This window comes from Marmota flaviventris, chromosome 3, assembly GCF_047511675.1.
Source record: "Marmota flaviventris isolate mMarFla1 chromosome 3, mMarFla1.hap1, whole genome shotgun sequence".
NCBI lineage: Eukaryota > Metazoa > Chordata > Mammalia > Rodentia > Sciuridae > Marmota > Marmota flaviventris.
Window position 1 is genome coordinate 101451126 of NC_092500.1, and position 20485 is coordinate 101471610.

Here is a 20485-nt window from a genome sequence, read left to right on the forward strand (position 1 = left end):
CCCTACATTTTCAGCTATGTCATTGCTTCCTGGATGGGATGGGGTGGGGATGGGGTGGGGAGGGGAGGGAGATATATTGGGAGGAGGGTGGGTCGGTCAAGGCAGAAGGAGAAGCTGTTGAAATGAGGGCCGTGAATTCAGTTTCTGTTGGTTTGCGGTTGTGTTTGGTTTTGTTCCTTTAAAAAAAAAAAAAAAATTCAATCGGGCAGCTCCCTTTTCCACAAGCCTCTTTGTGACTGTAGAACTATTGTAGAAAAAAAATGTTCTTTTCTATATTATAAAAGAAATTATCCAACACAGTAATATTGGTACCTGTCATTTTTTCACTTCTGTTTTAAAAAAATGTATTTTTAGCAAGATAACTTGGGTAATCTTCTAAAAAAGAAATTTAAAAACTCACTGTTAGTGACTTTGATGCCTTTTAAAATAAGAGCTTTTTCATTTCATTCCATCTTTAAAATTTTTTATCTTTGTTGTAGAATATTAAAAACTATTTTAAGAAAGATAAAAATTCTCTTTAAAGAGATCTCTAGAGTGTGTGAATAGAGCTCCAGATGCCTCTAAAAGCCGCATGTACAAATGAAGCTAAGTCTATTCCTGTCTGTTTATATTTGCTTTTCCTGTTTTGTAACCTCTTTGTACTTTGTTCATGGTGACTTGTAAGCTAAGGGGAAGGGGTGCCTAGATGCCTTTGTATTTCTCCATGTCATGCGCTCCTGGGCCAGTTGGCCTCCCTTCCTCTCCTTGTATGTAATATCTTCCCCCCCCCCCTTTCTAGCAAGTACTTTCAAAAGAACTCTGTACATTTTAACATAAAAAAAAATAAATTATGTTGAGCCATTTTGGATGTCTGTCTTGTATGAGGAATTTTTCTTGCTTCCAAGTATTTCAGACTTCCGAATTCTTTTACACACATAAACTCACACACACCTTATACCAGTAAATATTTGCCTTTTCATATTCATTTTTATTATAGAAAGTATAAATTCATGGCCTTTGCTTTGAATTCTAGTTTTTACTCCTGTATATATTTATATGCCAACAATAAGGATGTGTTTTCCTTTTTCAGAGAAAATCTGAAAAACTTTGAATTTTGTAGGGAAATCCATTTGAAGATTTTCTAAAAGGATTTATAATAACCCATACAACGAAAGGAAACAGTTGCAATAACAAGTAGCTCTTAGATTTCAAATAAATTAGAGGAGTAACTAAAATTAATCTTGTTTTGTAAAGGAAAACATTGGGGTTTTCCCCCCTTCATTTCAGTTTACAATCAAGGAAAATTTGTCATTCTTTTGGTAGAAATCAAGATTCCGAACATTGATAATTTTTTTATGTGTGTGTTTTTCTGAGTTATTGTGCTTGCCTCTTGTCATTTACAATTCTGGATATATGGCAGATTCCAGAAAATTATAGATTTAGTTTTGGAAAATTGCCCTTAGTTTCTTTTGATAGAGGGGTGAGGCAAACTTGAGGTACAAGTTTTAGTGATCACCATACTTTACCTGCCCTTTCAAACTGAGGAATTCAGGAATTGTACATGACGCTGTCTGTAGCAGACTTTTTGTTCTAAACCTCATGCCATTAAAATTCAGAACAATCATGTCATCTCCAAAGAGAAATGATTTATATCTCTTGTTTCTTCATTTGCTTAGATAACCATGATTTGGACAGGCTATGTCATTATACTGTGCAATTTGTGGGTTGTCTCAAAAACTGCCTTTTCATAATGTACAAAGTACCTGTTGTAAATGAATTCAACATGAAGCAATTCTGATTTTTCTACAAAGGACATAATGTGATCAGATAGTGTATTATAGATTTTTTAACACACCCTTCACTGATTTATATTGTATTTAACAATTTAAATTATATAATTCCATCTATGGCCAACTCATTAGTGCTCTTTGAGTAGGAAAGGTGCTCACATTTATTTTCTACTCTCTGACTTTTTCACTATTCAGAAGGTAGATTGAAGAATATATACTTGGTTAATGTGTATATTACTGAGAGTCCTGGCCTACCGATATTAAGAACCTCTTGTCATGCAGTCAGGAACTAGGAGTATCAGGAATTATTATTTTTAAAGTCTCTGGGCATCTGAAGTGGTGCCTGCTACCTTTGTAGCATGGTGACAACTGTACATATTCACTGAACACCAGAATCTTTGTCAGGCTGACACTTGTGGCTTGTTAGGTGAGATTTATTATTTCAGATTCAACAAATTACAGTTTGAGCGGTGTACGGTGATTTTTGTCATATTCTTTCCCCTCGTCTTTTCATAATGCACAAGATACAGGTCAATGATGATGATAATTGAAAGGAACAGAGAAAGAACAAACAAAAATGGCCCTTGTTGGCAGAACAGAGTATACAGGACTGTCAAGACAAATGGGGGGGGGGGCTGGGGATGTGGCTCAAGTGGTAGCGCGCTCGCCTGACGTGCGTGCGGCCCGGGTTCGATCCTCAGCACCACATACAAACAAAGATGTTGTGTCCGCCGAAAACTAAAAAAATAAATTAAAAAAAAAAAAAAAAAAGACAAATGGGGGGCCGGGTCGAAGCGTTCTACTTTGTATCCTTAGTGTGACTTTGAATGAACCTAAAAACTCATGTGAAACAAAAGACCACTTAGAGTAACATTTCTAATGACAGCAGATGTCTGATATTCTTGAGCATGGTCATCCAATTAAAAGCTGATGATCCCCAGAGCAAAACCCAACCCATTAATAAGTTCCTGTTAAGGGGCAGGATTGGTTGTGTGAGTTGATGTGGTTACATAATGCAGCGTAGACCCATGTTTTGTATTGTTTTCCCCCCTCAGGGTGACAGCTACAAATAAGGCTTAATGGAAATTCTTTGCTTTCTTAATAAGGACCCTAAATACTGATAAAAATTACATAAAGTCTCAAAAAAGGTGACAGGTATTATTTTTACCTGAAATAAGGAAAGGCCAAGGGTATGATGGGTTTGAGTTTTTGAGGTCTTTTAAACCATTAAAGGGAGGTATCCATAGCAAATTGTTTTTCTTTTTTGCTCTTTTTAGTTATATATGACAGTAGAATGTGTATTGACATATCTTACATACATTGGAGTATAACTTCCCATTCTTGTGGTTGTACATGATGTGGAGTTATAATGGTCATATTCGTTTATGAATATAGGAAATTTATGTCCAATTCATTTTACTGTCTTTTCCATTCCCACCCCTCATCCCCCATTCCCTGCTGTCCATTTGGTGAACCTCCAATCCTCCCTATTGTGAGTCAGCATTCACATTATCAGAGAGAACCATTCAGCCTTTAGTTTTGGGGGATTGGTTTATTTCACATAGCATGATAGTCTCTAGTTCCAACAATTTACTGGCAAATGCCATAATTTCATACTTTTTTATGGCTGAGTAATATTCCATTTTGTATATGTACCATATTTTCTTTATTCATTCATCTGTTGAAGGGCACCTAGGTTGAGTTCATAGCTGCTGTGTCACTATAGTATGCTGATTTTAATTGGAGTGGGATAACTGGGTCAAATTGTCAAAGGAAATGAACAGATATTGCACAGAAGAAGAAATATGAGTGGTCAACAAATATGTGAAAAAAAAAGTTCAACATCACTAGCAATTAGAAAAATACAAATTAAAACTCTGAGATTTCATCTCACTCCAATCAGAATGGCAATTATCAAGAATACAAGTAACAATGTTGGCAAAGATGCGGGGTGAGGGGAAAGGCACATTCATAATTTGCTGGTGGGACTGCAAATTGATGCAACTACTCTGGAAAGCCGTACAGAGATTCCTCAGAAAACTTGGAATGGAACCACCATTTGACCCAAATTATGTCATTATGGTTGAATTTGAGCATAGTTTTCTAAAGAAAATGAAAACCTATGTTGGCAAGGAGACGAGAGCAGTTCTATAGGCAGGAACCTCTTTCAAGTAAGTGCATGGTTTCAAAGATGTTTGTTTTCACTCCTTTTCAGGGAAAATAACTAGAATTGACAAGACTCTTAACTTGATATTCTCAAGTTCTTAGTTGGAAGGTGTAAATCTGAAAGCTGAATAATAATGGACTGTTACAAAAACAACAACAAAAAAAACTTTAAAGGGTCAAGGAAATATCCTGTTAAAAGCACAAAGGAAAACAAAACAGACTGAAATCAGCCATTTGATAGGTTTTGTCATTGAAACTCAGATTGTAGTCTTCTGTCATTCTTTTCCATCCTCCTTGGTACATCGACTTGGTCCTCATGGGTCCCTGTCTCAGTCGCCTTCTTGCAGTGTCAGGTATCACATGAAGACAGAGGGATGCCCAAAGAATAAGTTCTTTCTTTCCCTATCTCTTTCTTAAGCACTTTTTAAATTGTGAAAATAAAGCATATACACAAGTCTGAAAAACATGTACAGCCAAACACATTTGTTTAAAACAAATACCTCTATAAAACCAAATCAAGGGTCCAACATCAGCAGCCCAGTAGTCCTACATCCTGACTTGGAGAGCCCCCCCTTTTTTTAAATATCATTTTTTATTGTTGTTGTTTATGTTTTATGTGGTGATGGGGATTAAACTCAAGGCCTCATGCTTGCTAGGCAGGTGCTTTACCACTGAGCTACTCCCCAGCCCCTTGGAGAGTCCCTTGTTGATCACAGTCTTCCCTCCCAACCAAAGGTAATGATCACCCAAACTTATGTGGTAAATATCTTAACTTTTCCTTGTTTTTTACTACCTAGGTATGCATTCTTAAAACTTTCATTCATGCTTTAACATTCATTTTATTTTGCCTGGATTCTAAAACACCATAATTTCATTTCATTTTGCCTGGTTTAAAACTTTTTAGAAATGGAATAGTACATTTTGTATCTAGTATCCCTCAACATGTTTGTGAGATTTCTTTATGTTGTTGGACAACACTGTAATTCATTTCATTGTTGTATAATATTCTATCATGTGACTCCACAAAAATGTACATTCTAAAGCTGACAAATATTGAGGTTCTTTCCAGTTTGGGTTATTACAAATAATACTTTGTTTAATCCCACATAGGTCCCTTGGTACACATTTGCAGATATTTTTCTGAGATGTATTCCTATAAGATAGGATGGGTACAAATTCACCTGTGCTAGATAATGCCAAATGGTTTTCAAAAGTAACCATACCATTTTCTTTTTTTTTCTCACCTCAGCAGTATATAAGAGTTCCTGTTATTTTACATTCTCCTCAATACTTCAACCATTTTAATTTTATTAATCTTGTGCATGTGCAAAAGAATCTCCATGGTTTTCTTTTGCGTTTCCCTAATTACAAATGAGATTGAGCACCTTTTTATGTTCTTATTGGCTATTTGAAATTCCTCTTTTATGAAGTGTTCACTCAAGTTTTTTGAACTACTAAATTGTCTTTTTCTTGTTGATTTGTAGGAATATTTATGTCTTTTGCATAAGAATCTCTTGTCAGTTATAAATGTTTTACATATCTTCTCCCATTCTGTGACTTACTCTTTTAGTGGTGTCTTTAGATGAACATAAGTTCTTAATACTAATGTGTTCCAGTTGAATAAATATATTCCTTCATGGGTAGTGCTTTTTCTGCCAGGATTGAGAAATCTTTCCCTACCCTAAGATTATAATGTTATTCCCTGTAATTTCTAACAACTTCATTATTTTGCTTGCATAGTTAAATCTTTAATATAGCTGGAATTGATTTTTGTTCAAGATGTGGGATAAGGGACCAGTTTAATTTTCCCCTTATGTATTCACAGTTCTTAAACCATTTATTCTTTCACCAGTGCATGATGTGATGACTACATATACATAGGTCTATGTCTGGACTATCTCTTTTATTAATCTTTATGTGCATTGTTTAAAATAAGTCTTCATATTAAACAAAACAGTTCTCACACTTTCTTCTTTAGAAGTAATTGATTCTGCTAGATCTTTGTCATTTACATGTTTTTTGAATTAGCTTATTAGATTTTTGTTATAAATCCTATTGACGTTATATTGTGACTACATTTATCCTAAATGTCAATTTGGTAAAAATTATTATCTTAACAGTATTGGCTCTTTCAGTTGTTGAAATGGTACATCTATGCATTTGTTTAAAACTTTTTAAATTTCTATCAATTTTTAAATTGATTTCTGCATTATTGATTTTTATTGGTCTCTGTACTTTGTTACCTTAATTTATGGGTCTTTAATACTTTTGAAACTATAAAGATATGAACACAAAAATGATTTTTAGCTATTTTTGGTATATACAGAAAGTAACTTTTGTACTTTGACATTTTATTCAGCCTTCCCCCCACCCTTTTCATTGGCTCTTTTTAGTTATATATGACCTTAGGATTCATTTTGACATAATTATAAAGGCAAGGAATATAATTTGCTCTGATTCAGTCCCCAGTGCTTCCCTTTTTCCTCCTCTCTTCCCTCCCTTGTTCTTAGTAATTCAATTAATTTACCCTCAGATTCTTTTGGATTTTTACCTAGATAGTTATATGATCTCTAAAAATGAGTTTCATTTCTTATTTCTCAATTTTGGGGGGTTTGTTTGTTCATTGTTGTGGTACTAGGAATTGAACCTAGTGGTGCTTTACTGATACATCCCCAGTCCTTTTTATTTTTTTATTTTGAGTCAGAGTCTTGTTGAGTTTCCCAGGCTGGTCTTGAACTTGAGATCTTCCTGCCTCAGCCTCTGGAATTACTGGGAGTAAAGGAATGTGCCACCATGCCTGACCTTTTCTAATTTTTATGCCTTTTTTCCCCTTGTCTCTCCTTTGGCCTTATAGAATTGGGTAAGACTTCAGTAGACATTGAGAAAAGAAGTGATGAGGGCAGGCATACCCTCAGTCAGATGAAAGAAGATCCGTTCAATTTCTGATTTCCTAAGTGTATTTGTCATGAAAGGATGTCAAATTCTATCAAATGCTTTTTCTGATTTTTTTTTCCTCTTAGAATCTGTCCATGTGGGCAAAATGTTGGTTGCTTTCCCAATGTTAAACCAATATGTGGGAAAATGTATGAGTAAATCTAAATGATTATACATATATATATATATTATTAAGTATAAAATGATAATTTCTTGTTGGGAGATAATATACTGAGTTGAAGTATTTCAATTTCCTTATATTATCTTGATTAGTATTAGCTATGGAGAAATTAAAGATGCATGTTTTAAACTTCCATGATAACTACCAATAGAATGAATAGCAAGAGAATATTACTTCTAAAAATAATATGTGGGGAAAATGGAATGATAAATTTTAGTAAACACTAAATCCAAAAGGAGGGAACAAAAGACAAAAGACAAAGACAAAAAGATTAAATATACAATCCATAATCGATAGACTTGAATGCAAAGATGTCAATAATTAAGTTATTAGTAAGTGTACTAAAAATTCCATTTAAAAGACATAGATTATTAAAATCTATTATTAAAATCCTTACTTGATGGTGTTTACAAGAGAACCATCAAAAACTTAAGAAAACTAAAAAATGTTAGGAAAATTATGTCAGGAAATTACTAATGAATGAGAACTGCCATATCTATATTAATATGAAACAGAGTAAAATTTAAGGCCAAAGGAAGAATTACTAGGATAAAGAGTATTAATAATGTAAAAGTTTTAATTCATCAGTAAGGTATAAAAATTCTAAATACATATGTTCTTATTAACATGATTCCAAAATATATAAGGTAAAATTGGGCAGAACTATGAGGAAAAATAGTCTACAGCCATAGTGGAAGTTTTTTTTTTTTTTTTTAATTAACAAATTATTGGTGTAATTTTAGATTCACAACAAAACTGAACAGAAGGTACAAAATTTCCTTGTCCCCACACATATACAACCTCCTTCACTATTGACATCCCCCACCACAGTGGTGTATTTGTTATAATTGATGAATCTACATGGACACATTATTATTACCCGAAGGCTGTAGTTCACATTGGAGTTCACTCTTGGTGTTATATATTCTATGGGTTTTTCATGAGTGTGCATGTATCCACAGCTGTCTGTATCATAGAATAGTTCACTGCTCTAAAACTTCTCTGGTATGCCTATTTATCCCTCACTCTCTTCTAATTCCTGGCAACAGATCTTTTTACTGTCTCAGTAATTTTTTTCAGACTGTCATGTAGTTGAGATCATACAATATGTGACACCTTCCAATTTATGTCTTTCAGTTAACTACATGCTTTTAACTTTTCTCTGGGTCTTTTCACAACTTGACAGGTCATGTCTTTTTAGCACAAATGATATTCCCATTGTCTGGATTTATCAATTTATCCATTCACAAAGCACATGTTTGTTCCTTCCAATGTTGGCAATTACAACTAGAGCTGCGGTAAACAGTCATTTTCAGCCTTTTGTTTCTACAAATTCTTAATTAATTTGGGCCAATACCGACAAGGGCAATTGAGGGATTATATGGTAAGAGAATGTTCATTTATATAAGAAACTGTGGTTTGTCTGCTAAAGTGACTGCATCAGTTTGCATTCCCACCAGCAACGAATGAGAACCTCTCTTGCTCCACATGCTTGCCAGCATTTGGTGTTGTTGGTGTTTTGAATTTTGTCCATTCTAATAAGTGTGGGAAGTATTTCACTTTTGTTTTACTGTGCATTCTCCTGATAACACATCACATGATGTGGATCATCTTTTCATATGCTTACTATTGCTGTCTATGTGTCTTCTTTGGTGAGAATGTGTTCAGATATTTTGCTCATTTTTTAATTGGGTTTTCTTTTTCTTATCTAGTTCTAAGAGTTCTTTGGGGCTGGGGATATATAGCTCAGTTGGTAGAGTGCTTGCCCCACATGCACAAGGCCATAGGTTCAACCCCCAGCACCACACACACAAAAAAAGAGTTCTTTGTATATTTACAGACAACAGTCCTTTATCAGATGTGTTCTTTCCCAGCCTATGGCTTGTCTTCTCAGTCTCTTAACATTATTTTTTTTGTGTGTGGGCATTGCTACTGTGGATTGAACCCAGGGCCTTATACAAGCTAAGTAAGTGTTCTACCACTGAAGTATGTTCTTTGCCCTTTTTTTAATTATTATTTTTAAGACAGGCTCTCACCCTAAGTTGCCCAGGCTGGCCTCAGACTTGCAATCCTCCTACCTCAGCCTCCCTAATAGCTGAGATTACAGACATGGGCCACTGTGTCCAGGTTTAGTATTATCTTTTGCAAAGAAAAAATCTTTAATGAAAGTCCAGCTTATCAATTAATTTTCTCATGGTTGTCCATTACTGTAAAAATATATCTGAGACAAACCAAATTACTAGAAGGAAAGGTTCATTTTGGCTCACAGTTTCAGAGGTTTCAGTCTATGGTTGCTTGGCTTCATTACCTTTTGTGCCTACGGCAAGTCAGTACATCATCACGCAGTGAAGCAAACAGCTTACCTCATGGCAGCTAGAAAGCAAAGAGTGAAGGAAGGGGCTGGGGTCCCAGTATGCCCTTTAAGTACATGTCCCCAGTGACCTAACCTTCTCCACTAGGGCCATTTAAATAACAACCTTGAAATAACTTAAAGGTTCTGCCACCTCGCAATAGCAACATAGGCTGGGGACCAAGCCTTTAGCATATGGGTCTTTGAGGGAACACTTGTCCAAATCATTGAATGTGGATTCTGCTTTTGATGCCGTATCAAAGAAGTCATTGCCATACCCGACGTCATCTAAGTTTTCTCCTGTTATGTTCTAGAAGTTTTATTGTTTTGAACTTTACATTTAGGTCTGTGATTCATGTTGAGTTAGTGTTTGTGCATGGTGTATCTTGATTCTTTTTTCTTTCTTTTATCTTCTTTTTCTTATTCTATGTAGATACCCACACTATTTGTTGAAAAGACTACCCTTGCTCCTTTGCCAGATATCAGTTGACTCTATTTATGTGGGTTTACTTCTGGGCTATTATGTTCCATCAAACTATCTGCCTATATTTTTACCAACACCACACTACCTTGATTACTGTAGCTTTATAGTAAGTCTTGAAATCAGGTAGTATAAGTTATCTGACTTCATTCTTCAATTTTGAGTAGATAATTCTAGATCTTTTGCCTATAAACTTCATAGTTATATAACAGTTGTTAATAATCCACAAAGTATCTTGGGATTGCATTGAATCTATAGATCTGGTAGAGAAGAACTGAAATCTTGAGAATATTTGGTATTAGTAAACATGAAACATATCTCCAGTAATTTAGTTTTTCTTTGATTTTGTTTATTAGAATTTTCAGTTTTCCTCATATAAATCTTGTACATATTGTATTAGATTTACACCTTAATGTTTCAGTTTGGGAGTGCTAATGTAAAATAGTAATGTATTTTTAATTTCAAATTCTACCTGTTCATCATTATTACATAGGAAAGTGTATAGTGAGAGATTCAAAGGCCTTTTCTAGGTAAATTATAAAATTAGATGGCAGAAATCTGTCATGATATAAAAGAATTGAATAAAATTGACAAAAATTGCTCTAGTGGACACATAAAACACAGCACACAACAGTAGCCTAATATGTAGTATCCTTAACAACTGGCTATACAGCCAGGCATGGTGGTACATCCCTGTAATCCCAGTGACTTGGGAGGCTGAGACAGGAGGATGGGAAGTTCAAGGCCAACCTCAGTTACTTAGTGAGGCCCTATGCGACTTAGTGAGGGCCTGTATCAAAATAAAAAATAAAAAGGCCTGGGTTGGGGGTGGGGGTGGGGGATATAGCTCAGTTGGTAGAGTGCTTGCCTCACATGCCCAAGGCCCTGGGTTTAATCCCCAGCACCACCAAAAAAAAAAAAAAAATCTTTAAAAAGGCCTGGGGAAGCAGCTCAGTGGTAAAACACCCCTGGCTTTAATCCCCAGTATCAAAAGAATAAATGAAATAATTAACTGTCCCTGTGCTAAACACTAAAGCATGTTTTAACAAATACCAAAAGATTTAATCTTCTGACTACTATGTGATTACACTAGAAATCTATAAGAACAAGATAACTAGAAAGTCTCCAGATGTTTAGAAAGTAAGAAATATGTTTTTAAATAATTTATCTACCAAAGAAATGCAGAATTTAAAAAATATTTTGAGCTAAATTATTTGTAACCCAGTGCCTAGAGGATCTAGACAAGGATCATCAAATGCTGCTAGCATCATAAAAAGAGACTGATCCAGCACACCATGTGCATTTTCATACCACCTATGAAACTATCCATGTCAGAAAAAAAAATCAACTAGATTCTGAAGAAGCCTCAGTTTGTCAGCTTACAGGAACTACAAGAGACAGAAGAATATATTAAACACCACCCCAAGTATACAACCAAAATCTGGAATATGAAAAACATCACAGGATAAATAACAGATAAAGTGCAAGGAATTGAAGGGGGACATAAACCTGAGGGAAGGGTTTATAGATCAAGAGATGTAAAATACACATGAATGAAATGGATTCTGATTCCTAGAAGTCAACTTTAAAATGTTTACGGTATAGGGAATTTGAACGCTGCATATTTGATGCTGTTGAGGATTCATATTAAGTGATTTAACAATATTGTGTTTGTTTAAAATGTTATTTTCTTTTAAAGTTAAATGCTGAAACATAGATGAAAGGACACACTGAGATTTGCTTCAAAATAATCCAGCACTAGCATAAATTAAATATTAGCAATGAGCTTATAATTACTGAAATAATATTACCATTTGAGCTGGAAAAAAAAAGATTTTGTTTGTTTGTTTGTTGGTACTGGGAATCTAACCCAGGGTTGCCTACCACTGAGCTTCATCCCTAGTGAAGGGTCTGGCTAAATTGCTGAGGGTCTTGTTAGGTTGCTGAGGCTGTCCTCCAGCTTGTAATCCTTCTGCCATGGCTCCCAAGTCAAAGTAATGACAGGTGGGTGCCACTGTACCTGGCAAGCCAGATTTCTTGATGTTAGTGAGTAAATGTGAATTTAGTATTCTATTCTCCCCACTTTTGAAAATTCTGAACTTTTTAAATGATAAATTTTTAAAAAGTCATTTAAAAACTTATGGCCTTTATTTAAATGCATATAGATAAACAGAAGGGCTGAAGATGAAAATAGCACATACACCCACCAGATTGAAAAGGTAGAGATTGAAAAGGATTGAAAATATAAAATATTCGTGATAACGTGAAGCAACTAGAACTCTTATAAACTGCTGGTGGAACTATAAATTCTTTTGACTACTGGAAACTTCTTGGTGTTATCTATTGTGGTTGAAATTATTTGCATCCTATCACCTAGCAATTCCATTTTAAGTTATAAATCTAGAGAAATACATCTACAAGTATGTTCATAGCAATATAAAAACAGCCCACAAGTCATCAACATTAGAACAGTTCGATACTTTGCAGTGTGTGCAAACAAAGGAATTCTATATATCAATGAAATTAAAAGAACTTCAGTAATATTCAATAAATGAATGAGCAAAAGACACCAAATTTTAAAAGTATGTATAGGACACCAATAAACATGAACCACAAAGAAAAATCTGACCAATTAGATTCCATTAAAAGAAAAACTTCCAGCTCTTTGAAAGATACTATTTAAAATTAAAAGTCTGGCTACAGCCTAGGAGATTTCCATATTTACAATGCATATATCTGAGGAAGGATTCATGGATGGAGTACATAAAGAACACTTTCAACTCAATAATAAGAAAATCTATTTTTAAAAAATGGGCAAGGAATTTGAACAGGCATTTCACCAAAGAACATATGTGAATGGCCAATGCTATGTGAAAAGATTTAAAGAAAATAAAATTAAAAGCATAATGAAATACAATTTACACAGCCAGAATGGAAAAAAAAACCCTAAAGATTACATGTTTGGTTTTTATTTCTTTGGTTTTGGAGATTTGAACCCAGGGCCTTACACAGAGTAAGCACATGCTCTACCACTGAGCTACATTCTTGGCCCCAAAGATTGACCATATTAAATGTTGATGAGGATGTGGTGGGAATGTAAAATAGTACAACCATTTTGCAAAACATTTTGGTAGTTTCTTAAAGAGTTAAGCGTATACTTACCATATTCATCCCAGAAAGTTCACTGCTCAGTATTTACCCAAGAGAAATGGAAGCATGTGTCCACCCAAAGACTTATACAGCTTACAATAACAGTTTGAATCACAAATGGTCAACACTGGGAAGAACCCAGATGCCTGTTAACTGTTGAGTTGATGGGCAACCATGGCTTAGTCACACAATGAGACGCTTTCTCTGTGATAAAGGATACATATGACACTATGAAGAAATCTCAAAAACACTTTTTTGAGCCAAAGAAGTCAGATTCAGAAGAGTACTTTCTGCATCATTCCGTTTATATAAAACTACCAAAGGCAAACCTAATCTGTAATGAGAGAAAGCAGATGAGTGAGTGGTTGCCTAGGGATGGGAGAAGGACTGACCACAAAGGGACACAAGGGATTTTTTGAGGTGATGAAATGATCTATATCTGGCTGACACATAAACTGCACACAAAAATGGGTAAATTTTATGGTATATTAATTATGTCCCATTAAATTTGATTCTGTAAAAATAGATATTTGTATATGCATGATCACAACAACATTATTCACAATGTCAAAATATGTAAATAAATGTCCATCAATAGATGGATAACCCAAATGTAGTATATTCATACAGTAGACTGTTACTGACCCTTAAAAATGAAGAAAATTCTGGCAAGTTCTACAAATGTGGGTAAACCTTGGTGATATTATGCTACAATTAAAGAAGCCAGTCACAAAAGGACAAATTCCACTCCTGTAAGGTCCCTGGAGTAGTCAGATTCACACAAACAGAAAGTACAAGGGTGAGCACTAGGGGCAGGGGAAGCTGGGAATGGGGAGCTGTTGTGTTAATGGGCACAGAGTTTCCATTTGAGAAGACGAAGGGTGCTGTGGCTGGCTGGTGGTGGTGATTGGAATACAATGTAAATGTGCTTAATGTCACAGAACTGTACACGTTAAGGTGGTCAAAATGGTAAAGGTTATATCATGTATATTTTATCATAATTAAAAAAATAAAAAGCAAGAGAATGATTGGCACATTACAGTCTATATAAAATTGGAATGCCTTGTAATATATTCATACAGGCACATGGCATAATTTGGTCAACTCATTCCCCAGTTCTTCCCCTCCTCCCTCACCTTGGTCCCCTGTTTCTACTCCACTGCTCTCCTATTTTCAGAGATCACTACCCCCCCCGCCCAGTTTTTATTCCTTTTTTCTCTCTAACTTCCACATAGGAGAGAAAACATTCAATCCTTGAAAAATAAACAAATAGAAGGAAAACCAATAGAGTAAAGGAAGGGTATCAGGGGGAGGGAGAAAGGAAAGAGAATACTACTGGAGAACGAAATGGAGAAAACTATGTTGTAAGTATTCATGAATATGTCAGAATGAGCCTCATATTTGTGTATAACTATAATGCACTAAAAATAAAAAGAGTGAGGGGAGACAAAAAAGAGAACAATATCCTAAAAGTAAATACACTTATTGCCTCTATTACCTCTTTGGGGAGGGAAGCACAATGGCTGGAAGAGGCTGTGTGTGTGTGTGTGTGTGTGTGTGTGTGTGTGTGACGTGAGTCTGTTGTAGGGTTTGGCCACTAGTGATACTCATTTCTTGAACTAGGCTTTGGATAGATGAATGTTTGACCTTAAAATAATTTACTGAGGCTACATTTATGTTTTATGAACTCTTAGGAATTGTGTTATAGACCACATTTTAAAAAATGATTAAAGAAAATCAGGACCCCTGAACCTGTTCTGGCTCTTCCCATGAAAGTATTTGGTCTCCAAATACTTTTGAAGACAGGTACAAAATATGTCTGCCAAGGTGTCACTGTGTGTGTCCTGGAATGAAGACATGAGAGAGGACATATTCAAATACATATATTAGCAGAAATTCTGTGTATGAACTTGGAGTTTGTTTCATTCAAATAGAGAGTGACTAAAGAGGCTACTGGTGAGTCTTATGGAAGGCAGGTGGCACAGGAACTAAGCCTTAAAGGATGGCTAGGTCTTTCATGGCTGGAGGAGAGAGATCTGGTCAGAAGAGCAGATAACAAAGGCTGAGCAGATGGTACACAGCAAGTATAGCATGGAGAGTGGTCTGGGGTGACTGGAGTCATGGCAGCCTGCAAGGGATGAGGAAGGTAGTCCATTTAGGTGGTAAAGGCTTTGAACTTGTGTTTTTCATTCAACAAATATTAAACGCCTCCTATGTTTTATGCACTTCTGGAAGCTGGGAGATGACAAAAAAAGCAAACAAATAACAACAAAACACCCAGCTGCCACAGTTTTTGCAGCCCAGCAAAGGGCCACTGACAGATGATGAGCATGGTTGTGTACTGGGGGTGGGAGGGGTGCTAAGAAAGCAGAGTAGGGAGCAGAGAGTAATGAGGACAATGCAGCTTTTTAAAAAATATTTATTTATTTATTTTTAGTTATAGTTGGACACAATACCTTTATTTTGTTTATTTATTTTTTATGTGGCCTCTCACGTGCGAGGTGAGTGCTGTACTGCTGAGCCACAACCTCCACCCCAAGTCCTGCTATTTTATAGCAAGGAGTCAAGAAAATCTCCCTGGGAAGGTGGCATTTGAAAAGAGATCTGAAGGAAACAAGGGTCTGAGCCATCTGGGCATATTTGGAAGGGTGCTAGGGTGAAGAATCCAAGTGTATATTTGGTGGATTACCAAGGGTTCCAGACAGGGAGAAGAGGGGTGGGACAGATGGTATTAGGGAGAAAACCAGGTTGAATCATGTGGGGCCTGGTCAGCCACATGGAGTAATTTGATATATTGAGCAAATATTCCCCATGACCTCCCTCCCTGGACAGAATATATTTCTCTAGCCTATTAATTTGAGGATTGGCCCCATGACTTGCTTTGGCCATTGGATGTGAGCAAACAAGTTGAGCACATGGGCTACACAAGTGCTTGAGCACTCTTTCCATTCCATTCTGCCCAACTCACTGCTGTCCCTTTGGCTCCACAAGACACAGAGACCCACACTCAAGCTCAGACCACCTGCAGCTGAAGCAGAGCTGCCTTTTAGAGCTCAGCCTATGCCACTCAACCAGTCTACCTGCAGGCCTGTGGGAGGGGGAGAAACGCTTGTGCCTGCAACTGAACGTTCAGTTGATTTCCTTCCCAGCTTTGTGGTGGCAGTAACAAAAGTGTCAGAAATACCTTAGAAGAGGGATGAACAATGTTGAAGGAGTTTGAGCAGAGGAGTGAATACAGTCTATCCAGCCTCTGAGAAGGGTGACTCTGGCCACTGTGTGGAAATGGAGAGCCTCTAGGAGGCTGTCCTGGGAATCTGGGGAGAAGGCCATAATGGCATGCTACTCAGCTGTTCATTACTGTGACAACTACCTAAGACGATCAACTTAAAAGGAGGAAAGGTTTATTTTGCCTTGTGGTTTCAGAGATTTTTGTCCATGGTCACTTTGTCCTGTTGCTTTGGGTCTGTGGTGACATAGCAGGGAGCATATGGCATATTGGAACAGCTGGGAAGGAAAAAGGGAAGAAGAGGAAGGACAGAGTCTTAATATCCCCTTCAAGGGCACAACCCCCAATGACCTAAACTCCTCCTCCTAAACTGTACTGGGCGGAGAGGGGTGCTAGCTCTACATGGGAAGACCAAGCCTTCAACACGTGGGATTTGTGGGGGAACAGTCAAGATCCAATCTGTAGTGCATGTCTTAGATGGGGAAGGTTGTGATTAAGACAAGGGAAGGTTAGGATTCAGGTTATACTTTAGTTATAATTGCATTACAATATCAAGTTAAGGAGTTTGCAGTTTGGTGAGTGGGTGGGTCAGAGATGGCAATTGAAGGTTTAGGGGAAAGACCAATGATAGCTTTGGCAGCAGTAATGGGGTAGGGCAGGGACAGAAGAAGTTGGAGTCTGTGACTGTCAGGCTGTAGGAAAGAGCAGTGGTAGTGGCTGTGCCCAGACTTACTACATAAATGGGGTCATCTCATCCAGGAGATGCCAATAAAAGGCCTGATACATTCAGTCACTGGCTGCCACTAACCCCTTAGCATCAGCTCACCTGCACATGAACTTCAAGAGAACACAACAAACAGCTCAAGGACAAAAAACAAACACCCAATTAAAAATGGGGCAAAAGATTGGACAGACATTTCTCTAACGAGGATATGCAAAGGGCCAATAAGTACATGCAAAAAATGTTCAACATAACCAATTACTGGGGAAATATGAATTAAGCCATAATGGGACAAGACCTCACACCCATTAAGATTGCTGCTATAAAAAAAGAGAGAGAATAATAAGTGTTGACAAGGAGGCACAGAAACTGGAGCCAAAAAAAACTAAACTGAATTACCATATGACCTAGCAATTCCTCTTCTTTTTGGATGTATATTCAAAAGAATTGAAGGCAGGGGCTCCAATAAGTAATTGCACACCCATGTTCATGGTAGCATTCTTCACAAAGCTGAAAGAGGAAAGCAATCCAACTGTCCGTTGATGGATGAATAATCAAAACGTGATATATACATACAATGGAATATGATTCAGCCCTAAAATGGAAGGAATTTTTGATAATGCTACTATAATTTTTTAATGAAGAGAAATATCCAATAAATGAAGTTAGGGACCAATTTATGAGTAATAATATGTTATGTGATAACCCTGGCCATTGACCTGGGGAGTCTACAGAGAGGTGGTCTGCCCCTTGGCAGAGCAGTGTCCAGTGCCTAACAGGAGAGGAGCTTAAGGCATGCTGACAATTCTCACACAAAGGACAGCTGCGGAACAATGGGAGGGACAGGACTCTCCTGAGCCTGCACAACCTCCCTGTGCTGCTCATTGGCGTTTGTTCCAGCCCTGCCCACTGAGGAATGCTGGGGGAACTATCCGAAGTCTTTTGACTTCACTGTGGCTTTCCTGGTCACAGCTGAAATCAAAGAACAGAACCCCTTCCTCCCCCCGGGACTTGGAGCAGAGGTGTGAGTGTGGGCACCTGCTCATCTGGGAGAAAGATCCCTTCCTTCCCTGACTCCTTCATATGATCCCAAGTTACCACCCTGATGCCCTTGAGTACAAAATGCAGAGCTGTTAGAAATTCCAGGAGGAAAAAAACTAAAAGGTCAAGAAAAGCCCAAAGTGTTTGTGAACCTATTACCAAAGAAATGCTCTCACTTGATGTAATGTAAGTGCTCTAAATATTATTATGTGAATTAAAATTTATAAGTCTAATCACATTTTAAAAGCACTAGAGGAAAACCTAGTGCTATTAAGGAAACACGCCCTGAATCCTTAAAAACAATTAAAAAAAAAAAAGGTTTCTAATGAAACAAAGGTTTCCTTTCCCCCACCTTCCTTTCATAGATGTTTTCAACATTGAAACTCTTTAGATATGGAGTTTTCTTTTTTTAAAAAAATTCTTCATTTTTTAATGGTGCATTATAGTTGTATGTATTGATGGGATTTGTTGTTATATATTCACACATGCACACAATATAACAATATAATTTGGCCAATATCACTCCCCAGCATATCCCCCCTCCCTCCCCACCTTCCACCCCTTGGTCCTTTTCTTCTAATGATCTCCTTTGATTTTTAGGAGATCCACCCCCATTTTTGTTTTCTTTTCTCCTCTCTAGCTTCTGCATATGACAGAAAACATATGACCATTCACCTTCTGAGTTTAACTTATTTTGCTTAACATAACTGTCTCTAGTTCCATCCATTTCCCAGCAAATGCCTTAATTTCATTTTTTTAATGGCTGAATAAAAATCCATTGTGTATATGTGCCATTCTTTATCCAGTCATCGTTGATGGGCACCTACTCTGGTTCTCCGGTTTGGCTATTATGAATTGTGCTATTAACATGGGTGTGCATGTATCACTGCTGTAAGATGCCTTTAATTCTCCAGGGTAAATACCAAGAAATGGTATAGCGGGTCGTGTGGTGGTTCCATGCCTAGTCTTTTTAGAAGCCTTATATGGAGTCTTTTTAAAGCAAGGCCCACAGTTACAGAACATTCACTGGAGGAATTTATGCCTCTCAGGGTGTGTTTTAAAATACTGAACAGAAGGGCAGGAGAGGAGTAAATCGCATGCCTTCTGGAGCCAAAAAGAGGTTAAGAAACAAAAAGGTTTTTTACAGTCAGAGTGAGGGAAAAGGTCCCAGAGAGAATCAGTGGGCTAATAAATGAGCAAAAGCATGACATTAATGATGATGACAGATGCTCTCGATGAGGAGTCCATTTTCAAAGCTCATTAAAAAATCTTTAATAAAAATGATCAAAGAAAAAAATAGGAGCACCAGGATGATTTGGAAGCTTCACAAAAACAGTTGTGGCTTGAATTAATTAATTGAGTCAATATAGATGTATTATATAGGTTAATTATATTAACATAGCGCCTGCCATGTACCAGGCTCTGTTAGAGGCACTGGAGATAAAGTAGTTAACAAAATAAAGACCCTTGCTCCTTCCCTCAGCACATACAGTCTGGTGGGGACGCAGGTGAAAAATTCCACATATAATTAAAACACATCTTGTGACTGAGAGTGGCAATTGGTAAGGAGCATGAAAGGGGAAGTGAAGGGTGTGGTGTGGGGGAGGACAGAACTGTAAATAATGTGGTTAGGGAAGGCTGCTGAGGGATGGACCATATCCCACCCTGAAATTCATGGGTTGGAGTCTTAACCCTAGTACCTCTGAATGGGTACCATTCAGGGTAGGGTCTATTAGGAAATAATTAATATAAAATGAGGTCATTAGTGTAGACCCAAGTTCAGTATGTCTGGCATTCATTTAAGAAGAGATTAATTAGGACATAACAAGCAGGAAGGAGAGAGAGAGAGAGAGAGAGAACCCCACAGGCACACCCCCCAGAGAACTACTTCCTTCAGCTACATCCAACCTGTCTACAGCTACCACCCAGTTAATCCATATCAGTGGATTAATTCACTTACACCTCTCATAATCATTTTACCTCTGAAAAAAATCTCTCATTGTCTCACACATAAGCTTTTGGGAAATACCTCATATATAAACCATAACAGATTTCTAATATCCAGAAATGGCAAAACAAATTTCTATTGTTTAACATCTCACTCTGTGGTACTTTATTATGGAAGACATGACAAACTAATACAAAGAACTCATTGAGCTCATGCATGCCTGTAATCACAATGGTCCAGGAGGCTGAGGCAGGAGGATCGCAAGTTCAAAGCCAGCCTCAGTAAAAGCGAGGTGCTAAGCAACTTAGTGAGATCCTGTCTCTAGATAATATAGGGCTGGGGATGTGGCTCAGTGGTCAAGGCCACTGAGTTCAATCTCTGGTACCAAAAGAAAAAAAGAAAAAAAAAAAAAAGATCTCATTGACAAGCAACTTTAAAGAACAGAAGAAAGTTAGAGAATGGACCAGGTAGTTGGGTATTGTGGAGGAAATGGGGCATATCAGGTACATAGGCCCTGA